This window comes from Gorilla gorilla, chromosome 13, assembly GCF_029281585.2.
Source record: "Gorilla gorilla gorilla isolate KB3781 chromosome 13, NHGRI_mGorGor1-v2.1_pri, whole genome shotgun sequence".
NCBI classification, from domain to species: domain Eukaryota; kingdom Metazoa; phylum Chordata; class Mammalia; order Primates; family Hominidae; genus Gorilla; species Gorilla gorilla.
The window spans coordinates 21,504,957-21,523,935 of record NC_073237.2 but is presented as its reverse complement, the minus strand read 5'-3'; positions in this window follow the sequence as shown (position 1 = coordinate 21,523,935).

Below are 18,979 nucleotides of genomic sequence, written 5' to 3'. Positions count from 1 at the left end.
GCGCTCCAAATCTCCACTTCCAGATATTACAGAAAGTGTGTTTCAAACCTGGTCTAAGATACGGAATGTATAGCTCTGTGACTTGAATGCAGATATCACAAACTAGGTTCTGAGAGTGCTTCTGTCTAGATTTCAGATGAAAATATTCCCGTTTCCAACGATATCATTAGAACTATCTAGATAGCGGCTTACAGATTCTACAAAAAGAGTGTTTCCAAAGTGCTCTGTCAAAAGAAAGGTTCAACTCTGTTAGTTGAGGACACTCGTCACAAAGAAATTTCTGAGAATGCTTCTGTCTAGATTTTACATGAAGATATTACCTTTTCCAAAAAATCTTCACAGTTATCCAAATATCCACTTGCAGATTCTACAAAAAGAGTGTTTCCAAAGTGCTCTATTAATAGAACGTTTCAAATCTGTTAGTTGAGGACACTCATCACAAACACGTTTCTGAGAATGCTTCTGTCGAGATTTTATAAGTAGATATTGCCGTTTCCAACGAAATCTTCACAGTTATCCAAATATCCACTTGCAGATTCTACAAAAAGAGTGTTTCCAAACCGCTATATCAAAAGAAAGGATCAAATCTGTTAGTTGAGGAAACACATTCCAATTAAGTTTCTGAGAATCCATCTGTCTGGATTTTATGGGATGATATTTCCTTTTTCACCATGGGCCATAAATCGCTCGAAATGTCCGCTTCCAGATACTACAGAAAGACTGTTTGAAACCTACTCTATGAATGGGAATGTTCACCTCTGTAACTTGAATGCAGATATCGCAAAGTAGTTTCTGACAGCGCTTCTGTCTAGATTTTAGATGAATATATTCCCGTTTCCAACGAAATCCTCCGAGCTATCCCAATATCCACTTTCATATTCTACAAAAAGAGTGTTTCCAAATTGCTGTATCAAAAGAAAGGTTGAACTCTGTTAGTTGAGGACACACATCACAAAGAAGTTTCTGAGAATGCTTCTGTCTAGATTTTAAATGAAGATATTCCCGTTTCCAATGAAATCTTCACAGTTATCCAAATATCCACTTGCAGTTTCTACAAAAAGAGTGTTTCCAAACTGCTATATCAAAAGAAAGGATCAACTCTGTTAGTTGAGGAAACACATCCCAAATAAGTTTCTGAGAATGCTTCTGTCTAGATTTTATAGGATGATATTTCCTTTTTCTCCATAGACCTGAAATCGCTCGAAATGTCCAATTCCAGATACTACAGAAAGACTGTTTCAAACCTACTCCATGAAAGGGAACGTTCAGCTCTGTGACTTGATTGCAGGTATCACAAAGTAGATTCTGACAGTGCTTCTGTCTAGATTTCAGATGAAAACTTTCCCGTTTCCAACCAAATCATTAGGACTATCTAGATATACACTTACAGATTCCACAAAAAGAGTGTTTCCAAACTGCTCTATCAAAGGAAAGGTTCAACTGTGCTAGTTGAGGACAGTCATCACAAAAAAGTTTCTGAGAATGCTTCTGTCTAGATTTTATATGAAGATATTCCCGTTTCCCATGAAATCTTCACAGTTATCCAAACATCCACTTGAAGATTCTACAAAAAGAGTGTTTCCAAAGTGCTCTACTAATAGAATGGTTCAACACTGTTGGTTGAGGACACTCATCACAAAGACGTTTCTGAGAATGCTTCTGTCGGCATTTTATATGAAGATATTCCGTTTCCAACGAAATCTTCACAGTTCTCCAAACATCGACTTGCAGATTCTACAAAAGGAGTGTTTCCAAACTGTTCTATCGAAAGAAAGTTTCAACTCTGTTACTTGAGGACACTCATCACAAAGACGATTCTGAGAATGCTTGTGTCTAGATTTTATACGAAGATATTCCCGTTTCCAACGAAATCTTCACAGTTATCCAAATATCCACCTGAAGATACTACAAAAAGAGTGTTTCCAAACTGCTGTAGCAAAAGAAATGTAGAACTCTGTTAGTTGAGGACACACATCACAAAGAAGTTACTGAGAATGCTTCTGTCTAGATTTTATATGAATACATTCCCGTTTCCAATGAAATCTTCACAGTTATCCAAATATCCACTTGGAGATTCTACAAAAAGAGTGTTTCCAAACTGCTGTATCAAAAGAAAGGATCAACTCTGTTAGTTGAGGAAACACATCCCAAATAAGTTTCTGAGAATGCTTCTGTCTAGATTCTATGGGATGATATTTCCTTTTTCACCTTAGGCCTGAAATCGCTCGAAATGTCCACTTCCAGATACTACAGAAAGGCTGTTTCAAACCTACTGTATGAAAGGAAATGTTCAGCTCCGTGACTTGAATGCAGATATCGCAAAGTAGTTTCTGACAGTGCTTCTGTGTAGATTTTAGATGAACATATTCCCGTTTCCAACGAAATCGTTAGGACTATCTAGATATCCACTTACAGATTCCTCAAAAAGAGTGTTTCCAAACTGCTCTATCAAAAGAAAGGTTCAACTGTGTTAGCTGAGGACACACATCACAAAGAAGTTTCTGAGAATGCTTCTGTCAAGATTTTAAATGAAGATATTCCCGTTTCGAAAGAAATCTTCACAGTTATCCAAATATCCACTTGCAGATTCTACAAAAAGAGTGTTTCCAAAGTGCTCTATTAATAGAATGGTTCAACTCTGTTAGTTGAGGACACTCATCACAAAGACGTTTCTGAGAATGCTTCTGTCGAGATTTTATATGAAGATATAACCGTTTACAATGAAATCTTCACAGTTATCCAAACATCGATTTGCAGATTCTGCAAAAAGTGTGTTTCCAAACTGCTCTATCAAAAGAAATGTTCAACTCTGTGAGTTGAGGACACACATCCCAAATAAGTTTCTGAGAGTGCTTCTGTCTTGATTTTAAGGGAAGATATTTCGTATTTCACCATAGGCCCGAAAGCGCTCGAAATGTCCACTTCCAGATACTACAGAATGAGTTTTTCAAACCTGCTCTATGAAAGGGAATGTTCACCTCTGTGACTTTAATGCAGATATCACAAAGTAGGTTCTGAGAGTGCTTCTGTCTAGATTTCAGATGAAGATATTCCCGTTTCCAACGAAATCATTAGGACTATCTAGATATCCACTTACAGATTCCACAAAAAGAGTGTTTCCAAACTGCTCTATCAAAGGAAAGGTTCAACTGTGTTAATTGAGGACAGTCATCACAAAAAAGTTTCTGAGAATGCTTCTGTCTAGGTTTTATATGAAGATATTCCCGTTTCCAATGAAATCTTCACAGTTATCCAAATATCCAATTGAAGATTCTACAAAAAGAGTGTTTCCAAAGTGCTCAACTAAAAGAATGCTTCAACTCTGTTAGTTGAGGACACTCATCACAAAGACGTTTCTGAGAATGCTTCTGTCGACATTTTATATGAAGATATTCCGTTTCCAACGAAATCTTCACAGATATCCAAACATCTACTTGCAGATTCTACAAAAGGAGTGTTTCCAAACTGCTCTATCAAAAGAAAGGTTCAACTCTGATACTAGAGGACACACATCACAAATAAGTTTCTGAGAATGCTTATGTCTAGATTTTATAAGAAGATATTACCGTTTCCAATGAAATCTTCACAGTTATCCAAATATCCAGCTGAAGATTCTACAAAAAGAGTGTTTCCAAACTGCTGTAGCAAAAGAAATGTGGAACTCTGTTAGTTGAGGACACACATCACAAAGAAGTTTCTGAGAATGCTTCTGTCTGGATTTTATATGAATATATTCCCGTTTCCAACGAAATCTTCACATTTATCCAAATATCCACTTGCAGATTCTACAAAAAGTGTGGTTCCAAACTGCTGTATCAAAAGAAAGGATCAACTCTGTTAGTTGAGGAAACACATCCCAAATAAGTTTCTGAGAATGCTTCTGTCTAGATTTTATGGGATGATATTTCCTTTTTCACCTTAGGCCTCAAATCGCTCGAAATGTCCACTTCCAGATACTACAGAAAGACTGTTTCAAACCTAATGCATGAAAGGAAGTGTTCAGCTCCGTGACTTGAATTCAGATATCGCAAAGTAGTTTCTGACAGTGCTTCTGTCTAGATTTTAGATGAAGATATTCCCGTTTCCAACGAAATCGTTAGGACTATCTAGATATCCACTTACAGATTCCTCAAAAAGAGTGTTTCCAAACTGCTCTATCAAAAGAAAGGTTCAACTGTGTTAGCTGAGGACACAGATCACAAAGAAGTTTCTGAGAATGCTTCTGTCTAGATTTCAAATGAAGATATTCCCGTTTCCAAACAAATCTTCACAGTTATCCAACTATCCACTTGCAGATTCTACAAAAAGAGTGTTTCCAAAGTGCTCTATTAATAGAATGGTTCAACTCTGTTAGTTGAGGACACTCATCACAAAGAAGTTTCTGAGAATGCTTCTGTCGAGATTTTATATGAAGATATTCCCGTTTCCAACGAAATCTTCTCAGTTATCCAAACATCGATTTGCAGATTATACAGAAAGAGTGTTTCCAAACTGCTCTATCAAAAGAAAGGTTCATCTCTGTTAGTTGAGGACACACATCCCAAATAAGTTTCTGAGAATGCTTCTGTCTAGATTTTATGGGAAGATATTTCGTTTTTTACCATAGGCCCGAAAGCGCTCCAAATGTCCACTTCCAGATGCTACAGAAAGAGTGTTTCAACCCTGCTCTATGAAAGGGAATGTTCAGCTCTGTGACTGGAATGCAGATATCACAAAGTAGGTTCTGAGAGTGCTTCTGTCTAGATTTCAGATGAAGATATATTCCCGTTTCCAACGATATCATTAGAACTATCTAGATATCGGCTTACAGATTCTACAAAAAGAGTGTTTCCAAACTGCTCTATCAAAGGAAAGGTTCAACTGTCTTAGTTGAGGACAGTCATCACAAAAAAGTTTCTGAGAATGCTTCTGTCTAGATTTTAGATGAAGATATTCCCTTTTCCAACGAAATTGTTAGAAGTATCTTGATATCCACCTACAGATTCTACAAGAAGAGTGTTTGCCAAACTTCTCTATCAAAAGAAATGTTCAACTCTGTTAGTTGAGGACACACATCCCACATAAGTTTCTGAGATTGCTTCTGTCTAGATTTTATGGGACGATATTTCGTTTTTCACCAAAGGCCAGAAAGCGCTCCAAATGTCCACTTCCAGATACTAGAGAAAGAGTGTTTCAAACCTGCTCTATCAAAGGGCATCTTCAGCTCTGTGACTTGAATGCAGATATCACAAAGTAGGTTCTGAGAGTGCTTATGTCTAGATTTCAGATGAAGATATTCCCGTTTCCAACGATATCACTGGAACTATCTAGATATCCTCTTACAGATTCTACAAGAAGTGTGTTTCCAAAGTGCTCTGTCAAAAGAAAGGTTCAACTCTGTTAGTTGAGGACACTCATCCCATAGAAGTTTCTGAGAATGCTTCTGTCTAGATTTTATATGAAGATATTCCCGTTTCCAATGAAATCTTCACAGTTGTCAAAATATCCACTTGAAGATTTTACAAAAAGAGTGTTTCCAAACTGCTGTAGTGAAAGAAATGTGGAACTCTGTTAGTTGAGGACACACAATCCAAAGAAGTTTCTGAGAATGCTTCTGTCTAGATTTTATATGAAGATATTACCTTTTCCAACGAAATCTTCACCGTTATCCAAATATCCACTTGCAGATTCTACGAAAAGAGTGTTTCCAAAGTGCTCTATTAACAGAATGGTTCAACTCTGTTAGTTGAGGACACTCATCACAAAGACGTTTCTGAGAATGCTTCTGTCGAGATTTTATATGAAGATATTCCCGTTTCCAACGAAATCTTCACAGTTACCCAAACATCGATTTGCAGATTCTACAGAAAGGGTGTTTCAAAACTGCTCTATCCAATGAAAGGTTCAACTCTGTTAGTTGAGGACACACATCCCACATAAGTTTCTGAGATTGCTTCTGTCTAGATTTTATGGGACGATATTTCGTTTTTCACCATAGGTCCGAAAACGCTCGAAATGTCCACTTCCAGATACTACAGAAAGAGTGTTTCAAACCTGCTCTATCAAAGGGAATGTTCAGCTCTGTGACTTGAATGGAGATATCACAAATTAGGTTCTGAGAGTGCTTCTCTCTACATTTCAGATGAACATATTCCCGTTTCCAACGATATCGTTAGATCTATCTAGATATGGGCTTACAGATTCTACAAAAAGAGTGTTTCCAAAGTGCTCTGCAAAAGAAAGGTTCAACTCTGTTAGTTGAGGGCACTCATCACAAAGAAGATTCTGAGAATGCTTCGGTCTATATTTTATATGAAGATATACCCGTTTCCTACAAAATCTTCACTATTATCGAAATATCCACTTGAAGATTCTACAAAAAGAGTGTTTCCAAACTGCTGTAGTGAAAGAAATGTTGAACTCTGTTATTTGAGGACACACATCACAAAATAGTTTCTGAGAGTGCTTTTGTCTAGATTTTATATGAAGATTTTACCTTTTCCAAAGAAATCTTCACAGGTATCCAAATATCCACTTGCAGATTCTACAAAAAGAGTGTTTCCAAAGTGCTCTAACAATAGAATGTTTCAGCTCTGTTAGTTGAGGACACTCATCGCAAAGAAGTTTCTGATAATGCTTCTGTCTAGATTTTATATGAAGATATTACTGTTTCCAACGAAATCTTCACAGTTATCCAAATATCCACTTGACGATTCTACAAAACGAGTGTTTCCAAACCGCTTTATCAAAAGAAAGGATCAACTCTGTTAGTTGAGGAAACACATCCCAAATAAGTTTCTGAGAATACTTCTGTATAGATTTTATGCGATGATATTTCCTTTTTCACCATAGGCCGGAAATCGCTCGAAATGTCCACTTCCAGATACTACAGAAAGACTGTTTGAAACCTACTCTATGAATGGGAATGTTCAACACTGTGACTTGAATGCAGATATCTCAAAGTAGTTTCTGACGGCGTTTCTGTCTAGATTTTAGATGAATATATTCCCGTTTACAACGAAATCCTCAGAGCTATCCCAATATCCACTTACATATTCTACAAAAAGAGTGTTTCCAAATTGCTGTATCAAAAGAAAGGTTGAACTCTGTAAGTTGAGGACACACATTACAAAGAAGTTTCTGAGAATGCTTCTGTCTAGATTTTACATGAAGATATTCCCATTTCCTACGAAATCTTCACAGCTTTCCAAATATCCACTTGCAGATTCTACAAAAAGAGTGTTTCCAAACTGCTGCATCAAAAGAAAGGTTCAACTCTCTTACTTGAGGACACACATCACAAGTAAGTTTCTGAGAAAGCCTCTGTTTCCTTTTTATGGGAAGATACTACCTTTTTCACAGTAGGCCTGGGAGCGCTCGAAATGTCCACTTCCAGATACAGCAGAAAGAGTGTTTCAAACCTGCTGTATGAAACGGAATATTCACCTCTGAGACTTGAATGCAGATATCGCAAAGTAGTTTCTGACAGTGCTTCTGTCTAGATTGTAGATGAAGATATTCCCGTTTCCAACGAAATCGTTAGGACTATCTAGATATCCACTTACAGATTCCACAAAAAGAGTGTTTCCAAACTGCTCTATCAGAAGAAAGTTTCAACTGTGTTAGTTGAGGACACTCATCACAAAGATGTTTCTGCGAATGCTTCTGTCTAGATTTTATATGAAGATATTACCGTTTCCAATGAAATCTTCACAGTTATCGAAATATCCACTTGATGATTCTACAAAAAGAGTGTTTCCAAACTGCTGTAGCAAACGAAATGTTGAACTCTGTTAGTTGTGGACACACATCACAAAGAAGTTTCTGAGAATGCTTCTGTCCAGATTTTATATGAAGATATTACCGTTTCCAATGAAATCTTCACAGTTATCCAAATATCCACTTGAAGATTCTACAAAAAGAGTGTTTCCAAACTGCTGTAGCGAAAGAAATGTTGAACTCTGTTAGTTGAGGACACACAATCCAAAGAAGTTTCTGAGAATGCTTCTGTCTAGATTTTATATCACGATATTACCTTTTCCAACGAAATCTTCACAGTTATCCAAATATCCACTTGCAGATTCTACAAAAAGAGTGCTTCCAACCTGCTGTAGTGAAAGAAATGTTGAACTCTGTTAGTTGAGGACACACAATCCAAAGAAGTTTCAGAGAGTGCTTCTGTCTAGATTTTATATGAAGATATTTCCTTTTCCAACGAAATCATCACAGTTATCCAAATATCCACTTGCAGATTCCACAAAAGGAGTGTTTCTAAAGTGCTCTATTAATAGAATGTTTCAACTCTGTTAGTTGAGGACACTCATGACAAACACGTTTCTGAGAATGCTTCTGTCGAGATTTTATATGAAGATAATCCCGTTTCCAACGAAATCTTCACAGTTATCCAAACATCGATTTTCAGATTCTACAGACAGAGTGTTTCCAAACTGCTCTATCAAAAGAAAGGTTCAACTCTGTTAGTTGAGGACACACATCCCAAATAAGTTTCTGAGAATGCATCTGTCTAGATTATATGGGATGATATTTCATTTTTCACCATAGGCCCGAAAGCGCTCCAAATGTCCACTTCCAGACACTACAGAAAGAGTGTTTCAAACCTGCTCTATGAAAGTTAATGTTCAGCTCTGTGACTTGAATGCAGATATCACAAAGTAGGTTCTGAGAGTGCTTCTGTCTAGATTTCAGATGAAGATATTCCCGTTTCCAACGATATCATTAGAACTATCTAGATATCGCTTTACAGATTCTACAAAAAGAGTGTTTCCAAAGTGCTCTGTCAAAAGAAAGGTTCAACTCTGTTAGTTGAGGACACACATCACAAAGAAGTTTCTGAGAATGCTTCTGTCTAGATTTTATATGAAGATATTCCCGTTTCCAAAGAAATCTTCACAGTTATCAAAATATCCACTTGAAGATTCTACAAAAAGAGTGTTTGCAAACTGCTGTAGTAAAAGAAATGTTGAACTCTGCAAGTTCAGGGCACACATCACAAAGAAGTCTCTGAGAATGATTCTGTCTAGATTTTATATGAATATATTCCCGTTTCCAACGAAATCTTCACAGTTATCCAAATATCCACTTGTAGATTCTACAAAAAGTGTGTTTCCAAACTGCTCTATCAAAAGAAAGGTGCAACTCTGTTAGTTGAGGACACACATCCCAAATAAGTTTCTGAGATTGCTTCTGCCTAGATTTTATGGGAAGATATTTCGTTTTTCACCATAGGCCTGAAAGCGCTCCAAATGTCCACATCCAGATACTACAGAAAGAGTGTTTCAAACCTGCTCTATGAAAGGGAATGTTCAGCTCTGTGACTTGAATGCAGATATCACAAAGAAGTTACTGAGAGTGCTTCTGTCTAGATTTTATATGAAGATATTCCCGTTTCCAACAAAATCTTCACAGTTATTCTAATATCCACTTGCAGACTCTACAAAAAGAATGTTTCCAAGTTCTCTATTAATAGAATGGTTCAACTCTGTTAGTTCAGGACTCTCATCACAAAGAAGTTTCTGAGAATGCTTCTGTCAAGATTTTATATGAAGATATTCCCGTATCCAACGAAATCTTCACAGTTAACGAAACATCGATTTGCAGATTCTACAGAAAGAGTGTTTCCAAACTGCTCTATCAAAATAAATGTTCAACTCTATGAGTTGAGGACACACATCCCAAATAAGTTTCAGAGAATGCTTCTGTCTAGATTTTATGGGAAGATATTTCGTTTTTCACCATAGGCCCTTAAGCGCTCGAAATGTCCACTTCCAGATACTACAGAAAGAGGGTTTCAAACCTGCTCTATGAAAGGGAATGTTCAGCTCTGTGACTTGAATGCAGATATCACAAAGTAGGTTCTGAGAGTGCTTCTGTATAGATTTCAGATGAAGATATTCCCTTTTCCAATGAAATCGTTAGGACTATCTAGATATCCACTTACAGATTCCACAAAAAGAGTGTTTCCAAACTGCTCTATGAAAGGAAAGGTTCAACTGTGTTAGTTGAAGACACTCATCACAAAAAAGTTTCTGAGAATCCTTCTGTCTAGATTTTATATGAAGATATTCCCGTTTCCAATGAAATCTTCACAGTTATCCAAATATCCTCTTGAAGATTCTACAAAAAGAGTGTTTCCAAAGTGCTCTACTAATAGAATGCTTCAACTCTGTTAGTTGAGGACACTCATCACAAAGACGTTTCTGAGAATGCTTCTGTCGACGTTTCATATGAAGATATTCCTTTTCCAACGAAATCTTCACAGTTATCCAAACATCGACTTGCAGATTCTACAAAAGAAGTGTTTCCAAACTGCTCTTTCAAAAGAAAGGTTCAACTCTGTTACTTGAGGACACTCATCACAAAGAAGTTTCTGAGAATGCTTCTGTCTAGATTTTATATGAAGATATTCCCGTTTCCAACGAAATCTTCACAGTTATCCCAATATCCACTTGAAGATTCTACAAAAAGAGTGTTTCCAAACTGCTGTAGCAAAAGAAATGTTGAACTCTGTTAGTTGAGGACACACATCACAAAGAAGTCTCTGAGAATGCTTCTGTCGAGATTTTATATGAATATATTCCCGTTTCCAAAGAAATCTTCACAGTTATCCTAATATCCACTTGCAGATTCTACAAAAAGAGTGTTTCCAAACTGCTATATCAAAAGAAAGGATCAACTCTGTTAGTTGACGAAACACATCTCAAATAAGTTTCTGAGAATGCTTCTGTCTAGATTTTATGGGATGATAAACCCTTTTTCACCGTAGGCCTGAAATCGCTCGAAATTTCCAATTCCAGATACCACAGAAAGACTGTTTCAAACCTACTCTATGAATGGGAATATTCAGCTCCGACTTGAACGCAGATATCGCAAAGTAGTTTCTGACAGCGCTTCAGTCTAGATTTTAGATGAAGATATTCCCGTTTCCAATGAAATCATCATAGTTATCCCAATATCCACTTACAGATTCTACAAAAAGAGTGTTTCCAAGCTGCTCTATCTAAAGAAAGGTTCAACTCTGTTAGTTGAGGACACACATCACAAAGAAGTTGCTGAGAATGCTTCTGTCTAGATTTTAGATGAAGATATTCCCTTTTCCAACGAAATCCTTAGGACTATCTAGATATCCACTTACAGATTCCACGAAAGGAGTGTTTCCAAACTGCTCTATCAAAAGAAAGGTTCAACTGTGTTTGTTGAGGACACTCATCACAAAGAAGTTTCTGAAAACGCTTCTGTCGAGATTTTATGTGAAGATATTCCCGTTTCCAACGAAATCTTCACAGTTATCCAAACATCTATTTGCAGATTCTACAGAAAGTGTGTTTCCAAAGTGCTCTATCAAAAGAATGCCGCAACCCTGTTATTTGAGGACACACATCCCAAATAAGTTTCTGAGATTGCTTCTGTCTAGATTTTATGATAAGATATTTCGTTTTGCAACATAGGCCCGAAAGCGCTCCAAATGTCCACTTCCAGATACTACAGAAAGAGTGTTTCCAACCTGCTCTATGAAAGGGAATGTTCAGCTCTGTGACTTGAATGCATACATCACAAAGAATTTTCTGAGAGTGCTTCTGTCGACGTTTCATATGAAGATATTCCCGTTTCCAACGAAATCCTCAGAGCTATCCCAATATCCACTTACAGATACTACAAAAAGAGTGTTTCCAAATAGCTGTATCCAAAGAAAGGTTGAACTCTGTTAGTTGAGGACACACATCACTAAGAAGTTTCTGAGAATGCTTCTCTCTAGATTTTACATGAAGATATTCCCGTTTCCTATGAAATCTTCACAGCTTTCCATATATCCACTTGCAGATTCTACAAAAAGAGTGTTTCCAAACTGCTGTATCAAAAGAAAGGTTCAACTGTCTTAGTTGAGGACACACATCCCAAAGAAGTTTCTGAGAAAGCCTCTCTCTCGTTTTTATGGGAAGATGCTTTCTTTTACCCCGTAGGCCTGAAATCGCTCAAAATGTCCCCTTCCAGATACTGCAGAAAGAGTGTTTCAAAACTGCTCCATGAAACGGAATGTTCAGCTCTGAGAGTTGAATGCAGATATCACAAAGTAGTTTCTGACAGTGCTTCTGTCTAGATTTTAGATGAAGATATTCCCGTTTCCAACGAAATCATTAGAACTATCTTGTTATCCACCTACAGATTCTACAAAAAGAGTGTTTCCAAACTGCTCTATCAAAAGAAATGTTGAACTCTGTTATTTGAGGACACACATCACAAAGAAGTTTCTGAGAATGCTTCTATCTAGATCTTATGGGAAGTTATTACGTTTTTCACCATAGGCCAGAAAGCGCTCGAGAGGTCCACTTCCAGATACTACAGAAAGAGTTTTTCAAACCTGCTCTATGAAAGGGAATGTTCAGCTCTGTGACTTGAATGCAGATATCACAAAGTAGGTTCTGAGAGTGCTTCTGTCTAGATTTCAGATGAAGATCCTCCCGTTTCCAACGATATCGTTGGAACTATCTAGGTATCGGCTTACAGATTCTACAAAAAGTGTGTTTCCAAAGTGCTCTGTCAAAAGAAAGGTTCAACTCTGTTAGTTGAGGACACTCATCACAAAGAAGTTTCTGAGAATGTTTCTGTCTAGATTTTATATGAAGATATTCCCGTTTCCAACGAAATATTCACAGTTGTCGAAATATGCACTGGAAGATTCTACAAAAAGAGTGTTTCCAAACTGCTGTAGCGAGGAACTGTTGAACTCTGTTAGTTGAGGACACACAATCCAAAAAAGTTTCTGAGAATGCTTCTGTCTACATTTTATATGAAGGTATTTCCTTTTCCAACGAAATCTTCACAGTTATCCAAATATCCACTTGCAGATTCTACAAAAAGTGTGTTTCCAAAGTGCTCTATTAATAGAATGTCTCACCTCTGTTAGTTGAGGACACTCATCAGAAAGACGTTTCTGAGAATGTTTCTGTTGAGATTTTATATGAAGATATTCCCTTTTGCAACGAAATCTTCACAGTTGTCCAAACATCGATTTGCAGATTCTAGAGAAAGAGTGTTTCCAATCCGCTATATCAAAAGAAAGGATCAACTCTGTTAGTTGAGGAAACACATCCCAAATAAGTTTCTGAGAAAGCCTCTGTCTCATTTTTATGGGAAGATACTTCCTTTTTCACCGTAGGCCTGAAAGCGCTCGAAATGTCCACTTCCAGATACTGCAGAAAGAGTGTTTCAAAACTGCTCTATGAAACGGAATGTTCAGCTCTGAGACTTGAATGCAGATATCACAAAGTGGTTTCTGCCAGTGCTTCTGTCTAGATTTTAGATGAAGATATTCCCGTTTCCAATGAGATCGTTAGGACTATCTAGATATCCACTTACTGATTCCACAAAAAGAGTGTTTCCAAACTGCTCTATCAAAAGAAAGGTTCTACTGTGTTAGTTGAGGACACTCATCACAAAGAAGTTTCTTAGAATGCTTCTGTCTAGATTTTATATGAAGATATTACCGTTTCCAATGAAATCTTCACAGTTATCCAAATATCCACTTGCAGATTCCACAAAAAGAGTGTTTCCAAACTGCTATATCAAAAGAAAGGATCAACTCTGTTACTTGAGGAAACACATCCCAAATAAGTTTCTGAGAATGCTTCTGTCTAGATTTTATGGGATGATATTTCCTCATTCACCATAGGCCTGAAATCGCTTGAAATGTCCACTTCCAGATACTACAGATAGACTGTCTCAAACCTACTCTATGAAAGGGAATGTTCAGCTCTGTGACTTGAATGCAGATATCGCAAAGTAGTTTCTCACAGTGCTTCTGTCTAGATTTTAGATGAAGATATTCCCGTTTCCAATGAAATCATTAGGACTATCTAGATATCCACTTACAGATTCCACAAAAAGAGTGTTTCCAAACTGCTCTATAAAAAGAAAGGTTCAACTCTGTTAGTTGAGGACACTCATCACAAAGAAGTTTCTTAGAATGCTTCTGTCTAGATTTTATATGAAGATATTACTGTTTCCAACGAAATCTTCACAGTTATCCATATATCCTCTTGCAGATTCTACAAAAAGAGTGTTTCCAAACTGCTATATCAAAAGAAAGGATCAACTCTGTTAGTTGAGGAAACACATCCCAAATAAGTTTCTCAGAATGCTTCTGTCTAGACTTTATGGGATGATATTTCCTTTTTCACCATCGGCCTGCAATCGCTTGAAATGTCCACTTCCAGATACTACAGAAAGACTGTTTCAAACCTACTCTATGAAAGTGAATGTTCAGCTCTGTGACATGAATGCAGATATCGCAAAGCAGTTTCTGACAGCGCTTCTGTCTAGATTTTAGATGAAGGTATTCCCGTTTCCTACGAAATCTTCACATTTAACCAAATATCCACTTGAAGATTCTACAAAAAGAGTGTTTCCAAAGTGCTCTATTAATAGAATTGTTCAACTCTGTTAGTTGAGGACACTCATCACAAAGACGTTTCTGAGAATGCTTCTGTCTACATTTTATGTGAAGATATTCCCGTTTCCAACGAAATCTTCACAGTTACCCAAACATCGACTTGCAGATTCTACAAAAAGAGTGTTTCCAAACAGCTCTATCAAAAGAAAGGTTCAACTCTGTTAGTTGAGGACACACATCCCAAAGAAGTTTCTAAGAATGCTTCTGTCTAGATTTTATGGGAAGATATTTCGTTTTTCACAACAGGCCCGAAAGGGCTCGAAATGTCCACTTCCAGACACTACAGAAAGAGGGTTTCTAACCTGCTCTATGAAAGGGAATGTTCAGCTCTGTGACTTGAATGCAGATATCACAAAGTAGTTTCTGACAGTGCTTCTGTCTAGATTTCAGATGAAGATATTCCCGTTTCCAATGAAATCGTTAGAACAATCTAGATATCCACTTACAGATTCTATAAAAAGAGTGTTTCCAAAGTGCTCTGTCAAAAGAAAGGTTCAACTCTGTTAGTTGAGGACACTCATCACAAAGAAGTTTCTGAGAATGATTCTGTCTATATTTTATATGAAGATATTCCCGTGTCCAATGAAATCTTTACAGTTATCCAAATATTCACTTGAAGATTCTACAAAAAGAGTGTTTCCAAACTACTCTATAAAAAGAAAGGTTCAACTCTGTTAGTTGAGGACACTCATCACAAAGAAGTTTCTGAGAATGCTTCTGTCTATATTTTATATGAAGATATTACCGTTCCCAACGAAATCTTCACAGTTATCCAAATATCCACTTGCAGATTCTACAAAAAGAGTGTTTCCAAACTGCTGTATCAAAAGAAAGGATCACCTCTGTTAGTTGAGGAAACACATACCAAATAAATTTCTGAGAATACTTCTGTCTAGATTTTATGGGATGATATTTCCTTTTTCACCATAGGCCTGAAATCGCTTGAAATGTCCACTTCCAGATACTGCAGAAAGAGTGTTTCAAACCTGCTCTATGAAACGGAATGTTCAGCTCTGAGACTTGAATGCAGATATCACAAAGTAGTTTCTGACTGTGCTTCTGTCTAGATTTTAGATGAAGATATTCCCGTTTCCGACGAAATCGTTAGAACTATCTTGATATCCACATACAGATTCTACAAAAAGAGTGTTTCCAAACTGCTCTATAAATAGAAAGGTTCAACTCTGTTAGTTGAGGACACTCATCACAAAGAAGTTTCTGAGAATGCTTCTGTCTAGATTTTATATGAAGATATTGCCGTTTCCAACGAAATCTTCAGTTATCCAAACATCGACTTGCAGATTCTACAACAAGAGTGTTTCCAAACTGCTCTATCAAAAGAAAGGTTCAGCTCTGTTAGTTGAGGAAACTCATCCCAAATAAGTTTCTGAGAATGCATCTGTCTAGATTTTATAGGATGATATTTCCTTTTTCACCATAGGCCTGAAATCGCTCGAAATGTCCCCTTCCAGCTACTACAGAAAGACTGTTTCAAACCTACTCTATGAATGGGAATGTTCAGCTCTGTGACTTGAATGCAGATATTGCAAAGTAGTTTCTCACAGCCCTTCTCTCTTGATTTTAGATGAAGGTATTCCCGTTTCCAACGAAATCATCACAGTTATCCAAATATCCACTTACAGATTCTACAAAAAGAGTGTTTCCAAACTGCTCTACCCAAAGAAAGGTTCAACTCTGTTAGTTGAGGACACACATCACAAAGAAGTTTCTGAGAATGCTTCTGTCTAGATTTTAAATGAACATATTCCCGTTTCCAATGAAATCCTCACAGCTATACCAATGTAAACTTACAGATTCTACAAAAAGAGTGATTCCAAATTGCTGTATCAAATGAAAGGTTGAACTCTGTTAGTTGAGGACACACATCACAAAGAAGTTTCTGAGAATGCTTCTGTCTAGATTTTACATGAAGATATTCCCGATTCATACGAAATCTTCACAGTTATCCAAATATCCACTTGAAGATTCTACAAAAAGAGTGTTTCCAAAGTGCTCTATTAATAGAATGGCTCAACTCTGTTAGTTGAGGACACTCATCACAAAAACGTTTCTGAGAATGCTTCTGTCTAGATTTTACATGAAGATATTTTCGTTTCCAACGAAATCTTCACAGTTATCCAAACATCGACTTGCAGATTCAACAAAAAGAGTGTTTCCAAACTGCTCTATCAAAAGAAAGGTTCAACTCTATTAGTTGAGGAAACACATCCCCAATAAGTTTCTGAGAATGCTTCTGTCTAGATTTTATGGGATGATATTTCCTTTTTCACCATAGGCCTGAAATCACTCGAAATATCCACTTCCAGATACTACAGAAAGACTGTTTCAAACCTACTCTATGAATGGGAATGTTCAGCTCTGTGACTTGAATGCAGATATCGCAAATTAGTTTCTGACAGCGCTTCTGTCTAGATTTTAGATGAAGATATTCCCGTTTCCAACGAAATCATCACAGTTATCCAAATATCCACTTACAGATTCCACAAAAAGAGTGTTTCCAAACTGCTCTATCCAAAGAAAGATTCAACTCTGTTAGTTGAGGACACTCATCTGAAAGAAGTTTCTGAGAATGCTTCTGTCTAGATTTTATATGAAGATATTCCCGTTTCCAACAAAATCTTCAGTTATCCAAATATCCACTTGCAGATTCTACAAAAAGAGTGTTTCCAAACTGCTACATCAAAAGCAAGGATCAACTCTGTTAGTTGAGGAAACGAATCCCAAATAAGTTTCTGAGGATGGTTCTGTCTAGATTTTAAGGGATGATATTTCCCTCTTCACAATAGGCCTGAGAGTGCACGAAATGTCCACTTCCAGGTACTACAGAAAGAGTGTTTCAAACCTGCCTCATGGAAGGGAATGTTCACCTCTGTGACTTGAATGCAGATATTGCAAGGTAGTTTCTGACAGTGCTTCTGTCTAGATTTTAGATGAAGATATTCCCGTTTCCAACGAAATCATCACAGTTATCCAAATATCCACTTACAGATTCTACAAAAAGAGTGTTTCCAAACTGCTCTATCCAAAGAAAGGTTCAACTCTTTTAGTTGAGGACACACATCACAAAGAAGTTTCTGAGAATGCTTCTGACTAGATTTTATGTGAGGATATTCCCGTTTCCAACGAAATATTCAGTTATTCAAATATCCACTTGCAGATTCTAAAAACGAGTGTTTCCAAACTGCTGTATCAAAAGAAAAGTTCAACCCTCTTAGTTGAGGACTCACATCACAAATAAGTTTCTGAGAATACTTCTGTCTCGTTGTTTTGGGAAGATACTTCCTTTTTCACCATAGGCCTGAAAGCGCTCGAAATGTCCACTTCCAGATACTACAGAAAGAGTGTTTCAAACCTGCCCTATGAAAGCGAAGGTTCACCTCTGTGACTTGAATGCAGATATCACAAAGTAGTTTCTGACAGAGCTTCTGTCTGGATTTTAGATGAAGATATTCCAGTTTCCAACAAAATAGTTACAGCTCTCCATACATCCACTTACAGGTTCTACCAAAAGTGTGTTTCCAAACTGCTCTATCAAAAGAATGGTTGTACTCTTTTAGTTGAGGACACACATCACAAAGAAGTTTCTGAGAATGCTTCTGTCTAGATTTTACATGAACATATTCCCGTTTGCAAATAAATCTTTAGAGCTATCCAAATGTCCTCTTACACAATCTACAAAAAGTGTGTTTCCAAACTGCTCTGTCAAAAGAATGTTTGAACTCTGTCAGTTGAGGACACACATGAGAAAGAAGTTTCTGAGAATGCTTCTGTCTAGAGTTTATATGAAGATATTCCCTTTTCCAACGAAATCTTCACCGTTATCCAAATATCCACTTGCAGATTCTACATAAAGTGTGTTTCCAAACTGCTGTATCTAAAGAAAGGTTGAAGTCTGTTAGTTAAGGACACATTTCACAAAGAAGTTTCTGAGAATGCTTCTGTCTAGATTTTAAATGAAGATATTCCCGTTTCCAACGAAATCGTTAGAGCTTTCCGAATATCCACTTACAGATTCTACAAAAAGAGTGTTTTCAAATAACTGTATCAAAAGAAATCTTGAACTCTGTTAGTTGAGGACACACAACACAAAGAAGTTTCTGAGAATGCTTCTGTCTAGATTTTATATGAATATATTCCCGTTTCCAAAGAAATCGTTAGAGGTATCCAAATATCCACCTACAGATTCTACAAAAAGTGTGTTTCCAAACTGCTCTATCAAAATTACGGTTGTACTCTGTTAGTTGAGGACACACATCACAAGGAAGTTTCTGAGAATGCTTCTGTCTAGATTTTAAATGAAGATAATCCCGTTTGCAACGAAATCTTTAGAGCTATCCAAATATCCTCCTACAGATTCCACACAAACAGTGCTTCCAAATTGCTCCATCAAAAGAACGGTTGAACTCTGTCAGTAAAGGACACACATTGGAAAGAAGTTTCTGAGAATGCTTCTGTCTAGAGTTTACATGAAGATATTCCCGTTTCCAATGAAATCTTCCCAGTTATCCAAAT